Source organism: Macaca nemestrina, chromosome 7 (genome assembly GCF_043159975.1).
Source record: "Macaca nemestrina isolate mMacNem1 chromosome 7, mMacNem.hap1, whole genome shotgun sequence".
In the NCBI taxonomy this organism is placed as follows: Eukaryota; Metazoa; Chordata; class Mammalia; order Primates; family Cercopithecidae; genus Macaca; species Macaca nemestrina.
The window spans coordinates 56958576-56975046 of NC_092131.1; the positions used below are offsets into that span (position 1 = coordinate 56958576).

The 16471-nt window shown below is 38.0% G+C and overlaps 1 protein-coding gene across 12 annotated transcripts in view; it reads left to right on the forward strand.

Annotated features, from left to right (window-relative positions):
* The window catches only part of LOC105481832 (tripartite motif containing 9), a 272687-nt gene that overhangs the window by 181144 nt on the left and 75072 nt on the right, over window positions 1-16471 (forward strand). The window lies entirely within an intron of this gene.

Below are 16471 nucleotides of genomic sequence, written 5' to 3' on the forward strand. Positions count from 1 at the left end.
CCTGGCATAGTGTTAAGAAGATACTTGGCAATTAATAAATATTAGTTCAGGCCGGGCGCGGTGGCTCAAGCCTGTAATCCCAGCACTTTGGGAGGCCGAGGCGGGCGGATCACAAGGTCAGGAGGTCGAGACCACAGTGAAACCCCGTCTCTACTAAAAATACAAAAAAATTAGCCGGGCGCGGTGGCGGGCGCCTGTAGTCCCAGCTACTCAGGAGGCTGAGGCAGGAGAATGGCGGGAACCTGGGAGGCGGAGCTTGCAGTGAGCCGAGATCGCGCCACTGCACTCCAGCCTGGGCAACAGCGTGAGACTCCGTCTCAAAAAAAAAAATAAAAAAATAAATAAATAAATAAATAAATAAATAAATAAATATTAGTTCAGTGGTTCTCAAGATGTGGTCTGCAGACCATCACCTGGGAACTTGTTAAAAATACGAAGACTTGGGAGCCACTCCAGACCTATGAATCAGAAATTCTGGGTTTGGGGTCCAGCAACCTGTGTTTTAACAAGCTCTCTAGGTGATTTCGATGCACATTAAAGTTTGAAAACTTTAATTCATGTATTCAGCAAGTGTCAATTGAATGCCTGCCATGTGTCGGTAATTTTTAGGAATTTGGCATACAATACACAAGACTTTCTCTGCTGTCTTGGGGCTTAATTATGTTGGAAGAAATAGACATAACACAAAATAAAATAAACAGAATATTTTCAGGTAAGGGCTGCTGCTGTGAGGAAAAGTAAATGATAAAATGGAATGGAGAGTGATTGGAAGGAGGTGGTAAGGAGGTTGCTTTGTCTCAGGTGGTCAGGGGAAGCCTCTCTGAGAAGGAACACTGAACTGAGCCTAAATGGTGATGAGAAGGGGCAGCCCTATGTGAAGATCTGCAGGAAGGGCCAGCCGGACAGATGAAATAGCACATGCAAAGATCCTTAGGCAGGAATGAAAGAAGCCCAGTGGGCTACAGCAAAGTGGGAGGTAGGAGATGTGATAAGAGATAAGGCCAGAGAGGTAGATGGGGGTCTAATTACGTACATCCTGGCAAAGGGTTTAAATGTTATTTTAGTTGTAGTAGGAGGCCATGGGAGTGTCTTAAGCAAGAGAATGATGTCATCTGATTTGCATTTTTAAAAGAGTACTCTGGCTGTCAGGGCAATAACAGAATGTAGAAGTTAGTTGCAGTGGTCCAGGAGAGAGAGGTGATGGTGGCTAGGACTAGGATTTTAGAAGTGGAGATGGTAAGAAACTCTTATATTTGGAAGAAACTTACGGTACAAAAGAGAGAAATCAAGGATGACTACTACAAGGGAGCCTCAGAAACGGGCTAAATAATAGCACTATGTATTAAGATGAAGAATATTGGGGAGGGAACTGGCTTAACATGGTGAGGGAGGAAATATTAATAGTTCCTTTTTGTCCAAGTTAAATTTGAGGTGCTCATAGACATACAGGTGAAGATGGAGAGTACAAAATCTAATGCCCTGGTCTACAGCTCAAGGAAGAAGTCAGATGTGGGTGATAAATTTGGAAGTCATCAGTCCTGTTAAATTAAACTAAATTTGGCCGGTGGACGCCTCCATACATGAGTCCTTATGTAAGGAACTGCAGCCTAATTTAGTATGTAAACTAACTGAAAGCCTAATTTAAGAGTATACTTTTGTAATAAATAGCTAAGTCTCAGCCAATCACAACAGCAGAGCTTCAGTCAATCGCAGGCGGCCACCTGTTCAAACTGTGTTCAAATAAGGCAAATGCCAAGCTGCAACCAGTGGAGCTATCTCTATACCTCACTTCCGTTTTCTGCACCTCATTCCATTTTCTATCCATAAGTGCTGTCTGACCACGCAGCAGACTGAAGTGCTTTGAACGTGCTCTGGTTTGGAGAGCTGTCCAATTCCAGAATCGTGACTAAAAGCCAGTTAAGATCTTTAAACTAGATTTGTAATTTTGTCTTTTAACAATTCATATACATGATTTGAAGCCATGGGATAAGAGCATGTTGGAAAGAGTGTAGAGGTTGAGCCAAGTGAGGAACCAGTGAAGATACTGAGAAGCAACAGCCAGTGACACAGGATGGAAAATCAGGAATGTGGTGTTCCAGGACCTAGTGAAGGAGTTTGAAGAAGAGCAGAATGTTCTCTGTGCAAAGGACTGCTGGGAAGTTGTATGAGACAAAGACAAAGCACTGACCTTTGGGTTTGCCAAGATGGAGATGAATGAGAACCTTTCCAAGAGTGGTTCAGTGAAGCAACAGGAATAAAAAGTCTGATGGGAATTGGTTGAAGAGAGAATGAACAATGAAACACAGAGACTACGTTTAGTCAGGCCTTTAAAGGTGTTTTGCCATCAAGAACAGAGAAATGGGGCAGTAACTGGAAGAGATATGGTGAAAAGGAAAATTGTCCCCCTCCCCCTCCCCCTCTCCTCCACTTCCTCCCTCCCTCCCTCCCTTCCTTCCTGCCTTCCTTCCTTCTAAAAGGAAGAGATGCTCAAGCCTGCTTGCATGCCAATGAAAAGAATCAATAAGTGACAGAGAAGTTGATGGCACAGGCCCTATGTTTGATGCTGGGGATAACGTCTCAGAAAAATCAGGAAAGATTCAAAATTCTTTACCCTTCACTTTAACAAACTCTTTGGATCATTTCAGTTGTGTAAACTCACTTATAAATGTCAAAGCACCCCTTCAAATGGGCCTTATGTGTTACTCTGAAAGGCATAGCAGCTTAAAGGAGCCAAGCTAATGCGAAATGATTGCTATTTAATCAAACTGTTTTCCCTGCCAGAACAATATAGCAGCCACTTATTTGAATGCTGTCTTAAAATCTGATGCTCATGAAGTGAATCCCAGCTCCAGGTCTCTACAGCAGCTTTGGTGTTAAAAACCCTCATCAGCTTAAATCTAGCCTTCATCTCAACTCAGCAGTTAGACTGTCTACACTTGTCAAAGGAGGGCAGAAATGCATGTCCTTACTTCTTCCACTTAGTTCAGGGTTTGTCTTTATTTTTCCCTGTCCCTTTTCAGAAATGAACCTTGACTTTGTGTTCCATGTAGCTAGATTTTGGCTGGAAGATGACATATTGTGACTGCCCCATACACTGCACTTTCTGGACCTTCTTAAGCATCCATTATCCATCAAGGAGAGTTTTCTGGACTATTGGTTTTACCAAAGCCTTCTCTCTAAAGAGCAACTGAAATTACCAAGCAGCCAGTAAAATGTAGTCAACACCAGGTTTTCCACCATTGTTGACATTCAACCATTTCAAAATTGACTTCTTAAAGAGGCTGATTTCATTTTCCTAGAACATTTCACACATATTGAAGCAATATGCGCGTGCCCACGTGTACATATACACATAAGGATTCATATACATAATCCTATGGATTAAATTTATGGATCCTACTGTAACACAAAGCTCTGAGGAAACTAGCCCACAAAATGTTGAGCTATTTTTTATATTGTTAATATTATTGAGAAGAATTTCTTAACTTCTTGATACCCTAGGTTTCAAAGGACTATAAAGCCAGCTGGCTGGATCATAAAGCCTGCTGCAGTGGCCCAACGTGAGGGACCAGTCAGAGTTCACCAGTAAAATCATCTGTGCCTTAAGCTTTATTTATGAGAAGCCTTTTTATAATGATTTCAATATTTTAATAGATATCGGATATTCAGATGTTGTATTGCTTCTTGTCTCCATTTGGTTCATTATATTGCAAGAATTTGGCCTTTCTAAAATCTAGGCTGTTGTTGATTTCATTGTAATAAAGCTATTAATAATATTATTATCCTTTTAATATCTATAGGATTTTTGTGTGTGTGATATCCTCTCTTGTTATATCCATTCTTATAACAAGAATGATATCCATTCTTGTTAGCAGTTTGTGTATTTTCTTTTTGTTTCTTGATTAGTATTTTTCAGAAAATCTACTACCAACTTTGAAATATTTCTCTATTGTTCTCAATTTCATTGATTTCTAGTCTTTATTATATCATTATATCCTTTCCTTTTTCTTCCCTTTACCTTTAACTTTTGATTCTTTATATTTAAAATACACTTTTTATAGGTAATTATAGTTGGGACTTATTTATTCAGTCTGCTAGTCTTTACCTTTTAATTGGGGTAGTTAGACTTTTGAATTTAATATAATTATTGCTAAGGTTGGATTTAAGTCTGCCATTTTTCCATTTATTCCACCTGCTTATTGCTTGTTTGTAATTTTTACTATTTAATTATAATTTATCTATTGAGTTTTTAGTTACAACTTTTATGTATTACAGTATTTTACATATTACAGTATTTATTCTAGCTGCCCTAGAGATTATATGTTCTTAATTGATCATAGTCAAGATACACAGTCTATTATATGTTCTTAATTGATCACAGTCTGCCTACAGCTAACATTCACATCAAATATCAGAACCTTGCAACCATTCAGTTCTTTCTCCCACCTTTAACTTTGTGCTGTTATTATCATATATATTAAATCTTCATATGTTATAAGTTCCATAATATAGTGCTATAATTTTTGCCTTTAATAATCATATGCCTTTTAAATAAATTAAGGAGAGAAAGTATACAATCTTTTATATATTACACACACACACACACACACACACATATATATATTTATGCCCATTTCAGATGGTCTTTATTCCTTTCTGTGGTTTCAAGTTGCAATCTTGTTTCAATCCACTTGACCCTAAAAATACTCCTGTTAACATTTCCTGTAGTATAATGTAGTATATGTAAATACTCCTGTTAACATTTCCTGTAGTAAATGTAGTATACTACATTTCCTGTAGTATATTCCAGGCGTATAAGTCTCCTGGAAACAAATTGTCTTAGCTTCTGTTTATCTAAAAATGTATTTCTTTTCCCTTAATTTTTGAAGGATATTTTTTTGGATGTAAAATTCTGAGTTTTATTTTTATTTTTATATTTAAAAAATTTGATTCCATTACCAACTTTCCTTCTTTGTTTTTGGTGAGAAGTCAGCTGTTACTTGTAGTGTCACTCCCCTATATATGTGTCTTTTTGTGACTAATTTCATAATATTATCTTTATCTTTAGTTTTTATGACTGACTATCATGTGTGTGTAGTTCTGCTGTTTTTTGAAAATTTGATTCTGCTTGGAGTGCAGTGAACTTCTTGGATTTATGATTTTGAACCAAATTTGGGAGCATTTTTACTACAATCTCTTCAAATATTTTTTTCTGCATGATTCTTGCTTTCCCTTCTTTGTTCTACTCTAATTAAATGTATATTAGGCTGATTGATTATTTTTTGCAGGCCACTGGATCTCTGTTCATTTTTAAACTTTTTTTCTCTTCAGTTTGAATAATTATTTTTGATGCCTTCAGAATTTTTTATTCTGCCTACTCCAGTATATTGTTAAGCCCATTAAATTGATGTTTATTGTAGATATACTTTTCTGTTCTAGTATCTCCATTTGATGCCTTTTTTGTAGCTTTCATTTCTTCATTGAAATTCCCCATCTGTTCATACATGATGATCATTTTTTCCTTTAAGTCATTGAACATCTTTACATAGCTCTTTTGAAGCCTTTCCCTGCTAATTCCAACATCTGGCTCATCTCAGGGTGTTTCTCTTGCTTGATTTTTCTTCCTTTTTTCTTTGAAACTATGGATTTCATTTTCTGTTTCTCCACATATCTCATGGTGGCTTAGTGTTCTACTTTGTTAGGGTGAATTTTGGAAATTCCAAGGTATCTATAAAGTAATTCATACTGATGGGACTCAAACTCTAACTTCTCTTCACTGGGCAGATGCAGATATCTCTGCTTATTTATTTTACTGTTAACAGCTGTTTCTTTCTGCTGAGCTCCTTGGAGTCTCTCCCATGCATCCACAGTTCAGGGATTAGCCAGACATTTCAGGTGGAATTTAAATATAGATTTGAAGGATTCCCCTCTCAATTTCTAGCCAGTCTTGCAGCTAAAATTCTGCCTTCCCTCACCACTGGCCAGTAAATCTTCAGGTTTTCCTGGCTATCCTTGATATCCCTCCTCCCAAAAAAATCCCTATAAATGTAGATCTACATATCATTTCTTTCATTTGTGCCCGATTTGGGTTGCTCTCCAATGCCTTCAAATATCTGTATATATTCCCCAGGGTTTATAATTGATACTTATATGAGGGTAATTTCAATAAAGGCTACTCCACCATGAGTGAAACTGGCACTTTTGTTGTTCTTTACGGTGCAATTTCTGGTATACAATAAAAAGGTGTGAGACATACAAAAATTTGAGAAAAATTTGACCACCTCATCAAGACCGAAGCAGTCTGCACAGCATGCCCAAAGATGGCCCAGATGTTGGTATTATCAGACAGGGATTTCAAAATAAATATAGTAAGCATATTAAAGGACGTTGTAGAAAAGTTGGATAACATGCATAAACAGTTGAGTGATTTCAGCAGAGAGAGGAACCATAAAAAGAACCAATGTAAATACTAGAAATGAAAAGCACAATATCATAAATAAAGAATTTATTTATTGGGCTTAATATCAGACTGGATATAGCAGCAGAAAGAATCAATGAACTTGAAGAAGAAATAATCTAAAGCACTTCAGAAATAATCTGAAGCAGTAAGAGGAAAGAAAAGTGAAGACAAACAGAATAGAGGGTCTGACGTGAGTGGGATAATATCATATGGCCTAACATACATATCACTGGAGTCCCGTAATAGTGGGGGAGGGGGCATAAGACAGAAGAAATATTTGAAGATATGATGCCTGGGAATTTTCCAAAGATGAAGAGTTACTTCAACTCACAGATCCAAAAAGCTTACAGAACCCTGAGTAGGATAAATGTTGCTAAAACAACTGGATTGTGTTTGTAAAAATAAATAAATATATAATAAAAAACAAAAGAACCTCAACCACTGTATCAATTTATATACAAACATTAATTTTTATTGGATCATAGGCCTAAAAGTATAAGCTACAACCATTGAGCTCCTAGAAGAAAATATAGGGGAATGTATTTTCTGTTTGGAATGAGCAAAAATTTCTTACAGGACACGAAAGGTGCTAACCACACACACAAAAAAGAAATTACAGCTTAAAAAGCATCAAGATACAGACTAAGAAAACATTTTAATGTATCAGAGGACTTAAAATCAATATGTATATTCTTATAATAAAAAGCCAACAATCCATTTTTTTTTTTTTGGAACAGAGTCTCGCTCTGTCACCCAGGCTGCAATGCAATGGTGCGATCTCTGCTCACTGCAACCTCCACCTCGTGGGTTCAAGTGATTCTCCTGCCTCAGCTTCCCGAGTAACTGGAATGACAGGTGCCTGCCACCACGCCCAGCTAATTTTATACTTTTAGTAGAGACAGGGTTTCACTAGGTTGGCCAGGCTGGTCTCAAACTCCTGACCTCAGGTGATCCACCTATGGCAGCCTCCCAAAGTGCTGGGATTACAGACATGAGCCACCACTCCCAGCCAACAGTCCAATTTTTTAAAATGACAAAACACTTGAGCAGGCACTTCACAAAAAATGTAGGAATGCCATTAAGGACATGAACATGTACTCAGCATCATTGCTTATCAAGTAAATGCAAATTAGACCCATAATATGATGCCATTTTATATAACTTATTAAAATGAAAAAGACTCACAGTAGCAAATGTTAGAAATGATGTGAAGTAACTAGAATTTTCTACCATTGCTAGTGGGAGAATAAAATGATTTTTGGAAAACTGATAATTTTTTGTAAAGTTAATGGAATACTATTCAGCAATACAAATGCTCTCATGGTATATGTAATCATATTAGAATGAATCTGCTTTTATAAGAGAATAAATAAGAATGAGTCTCAAATACATTATGTGGAGTGACAGCAGCTGACACAAAATACATACTGTGTGGTTGTATAAATATAAGACAATTATGACATACAGAGAGAATGTTAGGATGCTGCCCTAAGGAATACTGAGGGAGTAAAGGGTTAGCTAAATGGTCATAGGAAGATAGGCTGATGTAAGACTTTGACAGCTAGGCTAAGGTGGTAAGAAGTGACCAATTACAAAATAAGAATATTTAGATTCTCACCAGGTAAATAATACGATGAAAATGCTGTTTCTGAAATATTATCCTAGAAGCCAACTACAGTTTGTGGAAAGAAACACCAGGAAACTAGAAAGCCTATTATAAATTCTGAAGTGTTCCAGGTAAGAGGTGATTCATCTGTGACTCCCAGTTTTGTGGAATCTACTTTTGGAATGAATGACCTACAAGAACCTTAAAATTAGGATAAAACACTTTTTTAAAAAACAATTTGCATCACATTTTCCACTTAATGCATTATTTGGAACCTGGTTTTAGGGCCTTGGTAGTAGCCAGTATTCTAAAGAAGTTTCACTGATGGTCAGATATTCCTAGTAGAAGAATAGAGCAGGTTTTTGTTTTGTTTTGTTTTAGGGTTTTTTTTGTTTTGTTTTGTTTTTTGTTTGTTTTTTTGTTTGTTTTTTGAGACAGAGTCTTGCTCTGTCGCCCAGGCTGGAGTGCAGTGGCACTATCTTGGCTTACTGCAACCTCTGCCTCCCAGGTTCAAGCAATTTTCCTGCCTCAACCTCCCGAGTAGCTGGGACTACAGGTGTGCGCCACACGCCCGGCTAATTTTTGTACTTTTAGTAGAGATGGGGTTTCACCCTATTGGTCAGGCTGGTCTTGAACTCCTGACCTCGTGATTCACCTGCCTCGGCCTCCCAAAGTGCTGGGATTACAGACGTGAGCCACTGTGCCCGGTCAAGCAGGTTTTTTTTTTTTTTTTTTTTTCATTCTCTTCATTGCGCTCCCAATGCTATGCTTCCAATTTGAAAATTGGTGAACAATAGAAAAAAAAAGTAAATGTTGAAAGAATAGACTACCGTATCATCTATATATTTTAACAGATGGCCTGCATTTCCTATTATTGATGAAGGCACCTGGGTAAATGCTGGCCTATCTGCTTCCACAATTGCTGTTTCTGTAGAAACTAATTCAGAAGTCATGTGGTAACCATAGTAACATGAGGGCAAGTTATCGAAGTGCTGTTTGGGGGAATGAAAAATCTCTGCCCTTCCTCTGTTTTCTGATCTGTGTTTCACTGTTTCCCTCGTTGGAGGAAAGAACTGATTTCCCAGGACCATTGTGGAGGTGGGCAAAGCAGGGAAGTTTGTGCTGGTATTGGGGTTGGTCGTAGGCCTGGCAGACTAAGCCTCCTTTTCATTAGCTCTTCCTTTACAGGCTTATTCCCTAACTTGCCCTAGAGAACTTAGAGAAACCTGTGTAGGCAACCCAAGATTCTGCACCCTTCTTTCCTTCTATAGTCCCTGAAGAAAAATGCAAAATATTACATGAGAATTCTTGCTTGTATGTGGAGAGCTAAGAATATAACTCATTAAGTTTAAGAATCAGCAATATTTTTCTTATTCTTCCAAAAGCTCATAACAAATCCCATCCGTAATCTTCAGAGCGTTTGTCATTTTGAATTAGTGTGATAGAGTGAGTCACACCATATGCAGCTGAATTGAAGGGGCTTAAACATAATAGAAATTTCTTTCTTTCACATAAAAGACAGCTGAGTATATCTGTTCTGTTGAAGCCATCCTTGGAGGTCTAGGCAGCTGTGGTCTTGGGGCCATCCTCTGGCCCAGGGTGGCTCTCCAATGTACCACCCCAGTGGCCTTCTCACTACCACAGTGGGAACAGGTGATGGGAGGGTATGGCCTGGAGGATGCGTGTACCACTCCCCACTCCACATCTCAATGGCCAGAAGTCAGTTTCAGGGCCACACCCAGCTGAAGAGGAGCTAAGAAATGCAGTCTTTATTCTGGGTGAAGACAATTCTCAAGTAGCTTAATCAGTAACCTAGCTAATATCTACTAGATCTCATTTAGGCTTCCCAACCAAGAATGTCGTTAGAGTATGCAAGGCAGAAATACCTCTTTGTATTCTGTAGATGTGAGCCTCACATCACCTGAGTAACTAGCTCAAGGATGTTTGGATAATAAGGGGTCATGTCTGGAATGAACTTTGGTTTTGGCTCTGAGTTCCACGATTGTGCCATCCTGTAATGCAGGGCGGCTCTCAGGACTACTCTGGGAGATTGACTAATGCTGGCTTAGGCTGCTAGATTACCATGGACTTTTAATTTTTCATTTGTTTTTCAATCTGTTTACTGATAGGCTGTCAGTTGTTGTTCTTACTATAATCTGTTTATAGAAGTACTATTTTCAATAGTTGAAGACTTAGAAGCTAAATAATGATGTTTGTTAGAATTTAATTTAAAATCAGAGTAAACTGACTTGGAATAAGAGCCCAAAAGTCTATCCTTGCAATAAATTGTCTTTAATTGATCTTTAGTGGATAAACTTGTGTATAGACTTGGTTCGTAGACATCTTTTCCACTTACCTCCTGTTTCTTATTGAATGTTTTCATCTCAAAAATCAAAACATACGGATTTTATAAGCTTGACCTACTTTTCTAGTCAATAGGCTACATTACTAGAGAAAGAGGAATACATTCAGATTAAAAGGCCATGATTTTGATTTTTACCACAAAAATAGAGAAGAAAATAAAACGTGATTTTCATAGCTTCTGAAATTTATAATGTACAGTAATATTTTTGCCCATGTATTTCATATTTTGGGTAGACCATAAATAGTTGGCAAGCAGATTTTAAAGATTAAAAATTTTTAGAAAATTGCTGAATGACAAAAAAGTATTTTCAATTTAGTGTCTTTTATTTTAGCAGATATAATATACTATAAAAGATAGGAAACTCAAGTTTTAATAATACTAATTATGGTGACTTCCAGAAAACAAATCCTTTTATGTACAAGAGGACATAATATTACTTCCATTATAACCTTCTTGAAGAAAATTAAGGAAATATCTGTAAATTACTTTGGTAATTTGGATTATTTTAGAAGACAAAAGCAACATTTTAATTCTGTAAAAAGCAGCACTCATAATAATCAGGCTAATAGCAGTAATAGAACAATTCATTAGCTCAGTCATTTGCTTCAATAGCCACTCAGATAATCTGCTTCTCATTGAAATGGTGAGCAGCAATGTCTACCAAAGGATTGTGGGGATTTAGGGTGATGAAAATAAGAATTGGAGAGCTGAGAATACAGCATCTGTGGCCATGCAGATATAATATGTCTGAGGCCCTATGCTGGCTACCCAAATGAATGCTTTAAAAAGAAGGCTCCAGTATGATTTTGTTAATGAATGGGAGATGGGTTCATTTATTCAATCTTTTTTCTGATGGGCAGAAGCTAAACCTAATCAGATGAATATTAACAGGTACAAGATATTGCCTGAAATCTCTGTTTTGCCTTAATAAATATCTGCCTCGTGATTCCAGAAGCTGGAAACAGTGACCTTTGATTTGAGGGAAGATAAGGGAAAGGTTCCAGCAAATTGTATTTGTGTGACAAGATGGCAGTGATAGAGAAAACAAAGATATAAGAAAAACTGTTAGAAAAATCAAGATCTTGGGCCAGTTGCAATTATGATCCTGGAATTGTGAAACTGGGAGTAAGGATAATGGCCTAAGAATAGCAAAAGAATAGCTTTCTTAGATGATTTGCTGAACTGTTGATGCAAATCGCCTGCCTTGTTCATTCATTTTGTATTCAGAGTGGTTGCCCTCTGATGGATAGCTCACTGTGCACATTTGAAGTGACATTTCCAAACGGCCTAGAAAATGTTGGACTCATTTGTTGAATGTCAGGTTTTATATTTGAGATTATGAGATCTGGGATCTAGAGTATAGCATATCTGCCACTGGGGATTATTTCATGATGAATTTGCTTTTTTCATTTGTTTTTTTTTTAGAAATTCACCTTTGTATTTAGTAGTATAGTTGCAAACTATATGTTTGTATAGACTTACAGTCTAGTGGGTTGGACCCAAGGCTAACACAATGAATTTATTTTTTTAATTCGAAAAACAAATAAATACCAATTAATATTTTTCATTATCTTGCAGGATAAAGAATTGCTGATTATAGACTAATTTCTGGTCTGGTTACAGAGGCTTTGAAAGTTTTAGAATATTTGCATTTCTTATTATTCTAATTTCTTATGAAAGATTATTAATCCATATACATAATTTTTGTACCATTATAGAGGTTTGCTTTTGTACATCTGTGATAAATAGAAGTGAACTAAACATCAGAGACATGGGTGGAGTGTTGAGTAGTGAGGTTAGTTTTTGGACATACTTATCTGAATTTATATATTCCAATGAAGGTTGTCTTCTATGGCAGAGGATTGCATTATTACATTTTTTCAAGATTGTCTAAAACATATGAATAATAGCTTAATAAAGGTTATGAATTTATATATCTAGTAAAACATAAATATTGTAACTTCAAATTTGTGCAAGTTATATTGTATTCGTGGGTTCTAAAATGTACATTGTATCCATTTCCTTATGCCTGTCATAACAAATCACAGAAACTTAGTAGCTTGAACAAACACAAATTTATCCTGTTTTACAATTCTGTAGGCTAGAAGTCTGACATGGGTCTTGCTGGGCTAAAATCGAGGTGTCAGTAGAGGTGAATGCTCTAGGAGACAATCCATTTTCCTGCCTTTTCCACCTTCTAGAAGGCACCCACATTTCTTGGCTCATAGCCTCTTCCTCCATCCTCAAAGTCAGCAAACTTGTTTCTCTCTGACCATTCTTCCATAGTCGCATCTCCTCCTGACTCTCTTCTGCCTCCCTCTACCACTTTTAAGAGCCTTGTGATTACATTGTGATAGTCTCCCTGTTTACTGGTTAGCAACCTTAATTCCACTTGCAACCTTAATTCTCTTTTGCCATGTAACCTGTTTATGGGTTCCAGGGATTAGGATGCGCACATGATGTTTGGGGTGCCATTATTCTACCTACCACACACATTTTATAATCTTTGCAATCAATGTGGAATACAAGGATATTCCTTGTAATCAATGTGATAAGAAAACACTGTTTCATGCTTCAGTTGGTCATGCTTTTATTTCTTATTGGAATATAAAATAATGGTGTGCCTTACAGTTGATGACTTTTAGATTTAATGAAATAACAATATCATAACTTCAAAGTAATAAACCAAATGAATATAAAAATGAGTTTGGGGCCCGGCGCAGTGGCTTAAGCCTGTAATCCCAGCACTTTGGGAGGCTGAGGCGGACGGATCACGAGGTCAAGATCAAGACCATACTGGCCATCATGATGAAACCTGTCTCTACTAAAAATGCAAAAATTAGCTGGGCATGGTGGCGCGCGCCTGTAGTCCCAGCTACTCGGGAGGCTGAGGCAGGAGAATCACTTGAATCCGGGAAGCGGAGGTTGCAGTGATCCGAGATAGCACCACTGCATTCCACCCTGGGCAACAGGGCAAGACTCCGTCTCAGAAAAAGACGCCAGACACAGTGGCTCACACCTGTAATCCCAGCACTTTGGGAGGCCGAGGCCGGTGGATCACGAGGTCAAGACCCATCTCTACCAAAAATACAAAAATTAGCTGGGCGTAGTGGCATGCGCCTGTAGTCCCAGCTACTCGGCAGGCTGAGGCAGGAGAATAGTTTGAACCCGGAGGCAGAGTTTGCAGTGGGTCGTGCTACTGCACTCCAACTTGGCTACAGAGCGAGACTCCTTCTTAAAACAAAACAAAACAAAACAAAACAAAAGGGTATTGGCCGGCTACAGTGGCTCATACCTGCAATCTCAGCACTTTGGCAGGCTGAGGCAGGCGGATTGCTTGAGTCCAGGAGTTCAAGACTAGCCTAGGCAACATAATGACACCCCATCTTTAACCAAAAACTACAAAAAATAGCTGGGCATGGTGGCACATGCCTGTAGTCCCAGCTACTCGGGTGGCTGAGGTGGGAGTATGGCTTGAGCCCAAGAGGCAGAGATTGCAGTGAACCAAAATGGAGCCACTATACTCCAGCCTGGACAACAATAACAACAACAAAGTGAGTATAAATAGGATTCAATTATTTCTCCTCTGTATGAGTCATAAATCATGATGTCAAATGATGTCAATGACTGGGCGTGGTGCTATACACCTATAGTCCGAGCTACTGGGGAGACTGAGGTTGGAGGATTGAGCCCAGGAGCTCCAGGCCAACCTGGTGACATCTTGTCTCTAAAATATTTTTTAAACTTTTTAATGATGTCAAAATGATTTCTAGAGAAAGATTAATTCTGTGATAGCCTCTGGACTTCAGTTACTAAGTTTTAAGATAATCAATTTTAAAAGTTAATGTTGGCCACTCATCTATCTTTAGAGAGGATAGCTGATTAAACTGATAATATGCTTTATTAGTGATTTTAAGACAGCAAAACCATTGTAGATTCACTCTTACCCATAATATATTTCCTTTTCATTTTATGGTCAATTAGTCTTTACTTTTGGGCAATAATTTATAATTCTTACCATCCATAAGAATACCTGTTCTGATCAGTTTTATATTTGAGCTTGTGTGTCTGAGACATTCTCAGAGTGTGAACTATAAACTGATACAAACTTAGTGTTGAATGAACTGTTCTGCATTTGAGTTGAAGCATCTCCTATCACGAGCGTGCACTGATTGATCTTAGAACTCTTAAGGTTTGATAAATACTGTGAGAGGGCCTAAAATAAAACTCATTTTATTATCATTAATAAAACATTTCATACATATGAAATAAAAGTGCTCTGTGTAAGACATTTTTTAAGATTCTTTTTGAGTTTTCCTTTTGTTTTTACTCTGCAGATAGTAAAATGACAAGTTTTCTTTTTCTTTTTTCTTTTTTCTTTTTTTTGAGACAGGGTCTCTTTCTCTGTTGCCCAGGCTGGAAGGTGGTGGTGCAATCTCAGCTCACTGTAATCTCCACCTCCTGGACTCAAATGATCTTCCCACCTCAGCCTCTGTAGTAGCTGAGACTACAGTTGCCCACCACCACACCTGGCTGTTTTCCTTGTATGTTTTTGTAGAGATAGGGTTTCACCATGTTGCCCAGGCTGGTCTCAAACTCCTGAGCTCAAGTGATCTGTCCACCGCAGCCTCCCACCGTGCTTGGCCTAATGGGAAATTTTCTCCATCAGTGCCAGCAATGAGGTATGGGGTCTGTAGAGTGCACCAGTAAATTAAGGAGACCTACTGAACTCTTAACTCTCAACAACTAGTGGTTTATGGGCAATGACGTCTATATCTGGAGTCAAAAAGAGGGGGCTAACAAGGAATCTGTGTAAGTCATGAGGTCTGCATGCAGAGTGCCAGCAGCTAAACTGAATGTTATAGAATCTTGGCCACCTCTGCCTGCATCAGAATTCCTACTTTAAATCAGGGGCTCATATCACTGAAAAGATGAAATGTCAGGCAGACTGTGCTGCTTCAGGCAATCAGGATCACTGTGTCCTTCCCACTTAGCATCAAATCCATAGGGGTTAAACATAAATTAAATGATACTAATAGCAACAATAGCCAAAAATAAATAACTCAATGGCTGGGGTTGTTGATAATCAAATTTAATTCCCAGCAGAAGAGGAATTCCTGCAGACATACAATAGGAGGTAAAAAGGTTTTTGAAGAGGTGTTACTAACTGTAAAGTAATTTCTTATTATGTTCACAGACCTTGACTCTTTTGTTATTTTTAAGGAGTCCCTTCAAGTGATGGGGAGTTAGTAGTTTGCTTTACAACATTTCTTTATAGGTCTTTTTTCCCATATTAATGATTTTGGAAAAATACATATTGAGAGAATTAATTTAATGTTAAGTCAGATAATGATATTAATGGAATCTAGTAGCTGGATCATTGTGCCTGTCATATAAAAGACACTAAGTCTGGATGGTTCGACTATTCCTTTCTTTTCTCTCTTCTCGTCTCGTCTCGTCTCGTCTCGTCTCGTCTCGTCTCGTCTCCTCTCCTCTCTTCTCTTCTCTTCTCTTGGGCAGGTCCTTGGGCAGGCCAAAGAGAGAGGGAATGAAGAATAACTGCTCCTGCTTCTTTGTCTCATCTCTTCCTTCCTTGCTCTCTTTTCAATCTGTGTCTTTTGAGCTCTCTTTCTCTCCTTCCCCTCCCCCCACTGTTCCCTTCCTTTCTTGCAATGACAAAATATATATGAAATTTTCAGGAACAACGAAGGTTTCCTATAGTTATCTGAGTATGATATTTTTTTTTGTAACTGGTGAACCAGAACATATGAATTCCTTACTAAAATTCTCCAATGACTTTCCATCATGCTTAGAGTTAAATCTAAGATCCTTATCCTGAGCTACAAAGCCTTCCTGAAATCTAGATCTCAGACACTTAATAACTAAAAACAACTCATTATCTCTCACAGTTTCTGTGCTCAGGAATCAGCAGCAGCTTGGCTTGGCTTGGTGGTTCTGTCAGAGTCCCCCGTGAGGTTGCATTCAGATATCAGTCACCACTATAGTTATCTGAAGGCTTGAGTAGGGTTGTAGAATCTCT